This window comes from Gossypium raimondii, chromosome 4 (genome assembly GCF_025698545.1).
Source record: "Gossypium raimondii isolate GPD5lz chromosome 4, ASM2569854v1, whole genome shotgun sequence".
In the NCBI taxonomy this organism is placed as follows: Eukaryota; Viridiplantae; Streptophyta; class Magnoliopsida; order Malvales; family Malvaceae; genus Gossypium; species Gossypium raimondii.
Window position 1 is genome coordinate 27,554,924 of NC_068568.1, and position 1,181 is coordinate 27,556,104.

At 37.7% G+C, this 1,181-nt stretch overlaps 1 non-coding gene across 1 annotated transcript; it reads left to right on the forward strand.

The window, feature by feature from the left end:
- The first annotated feature begins 664 nt into the window (after positions 1-664).
- On the forward strand, positions 665-771 carry LOC128040792 (small nucleolar RNA R71). The gene has a single exon (XR_008195598.1). It is a non-coding gene; the product is annotated as a small nucleolar RNA R71 (small nucleolar RNA).
- Positions 772-1,181: the final 410 nt, after the last annotated feature.

Sequence of the window (1,181 nt, forward strand, 5' to 3'; positions counted from 1 at the left end):
AAGGGATGAAATGTATGTATATGAATGGATTATGCTATGTTTAGTATAATGTTTGCAAATGTATGTTTTAAGTCATGTTTATTCAGTAATGCTCTGTAACCCTATTCCTACGATGGATACGGGTTAAGGTTGTTACAACCCAAGTGGTGCACCTGCAACATTCTGTTGAATAGCATTGCTAGCATTTCCCACCCCTGGATTACTCCGACTGAAGTTGGGATGTTGCTTCCACCCCAAATTATATGTGTTGGAATATGGGTTGTTGTTGTTATAATTAAAATTTCCCATATAATAGACTGAGGTTGGATTTGATAGGCATTCATAAAAAACATGATCTTGTCCGTAGTAAACACATGCTAACTCAGCTGCTTCTATTTCCTGCACTACAGTTCATCTTTTTAGTGTTCTAGTGATATTCATTAAAGATGATACTTGAGTTGTTAGGGAAGTGATCGCATTAACTTCCATTGCACTATAAACTCTTCTGCCAGTCCCTACTCTAGTAGTGGGGTATTGATAATCATTGGTTGCTATCCTCTCCAGTATTTAATATGCTTCATTATATGATTTATCGAGCAAAGTTCCATTGGTAGATGCGTCAACCACCATCCTTGTATGCTCATTCAATCCATTGTAAAACATTTTCATTTGTCTCCAATGTTGGAAACCATGCATCGGACATTTTCTAATTAACTCATTGAATTGCTCTCATGCTTCATATAATGCTTCATCACTAGATTGCCGAAAGGATATAATATCATTCATTATTTTGGCATTCATGTTCGGAGGATTATATCTCAGCAGAAACCTCTAAAAAAGTTCATTCCAAGATGTCACAGTACCTGACGGCAATACATTTAACCATGCTCTAGCACGATCTCATAATGAATAAATGAATAACTTCAATTTCAGGGCATCTTCAGGAACACCCTACTACCTGAATGAATCGCAGACTTCCAAGAAGAGTCTTAAGCGCAACCTTGGATCCTCCTTAGGCAATCCACTAAACTACCCCACTGTTTGTAACATTTGAAACATCACTGGCTTTAACTCGAAATGCTGAACCTGAATATGCGGCCTGACAATTCCTGGATTCAAATCATCTAAGATCGGCACAACATGTTCTCTGATGGGTCTGTGTTTGTCATCTATTATTCGAGGAATATCAACATCCCTTCCTT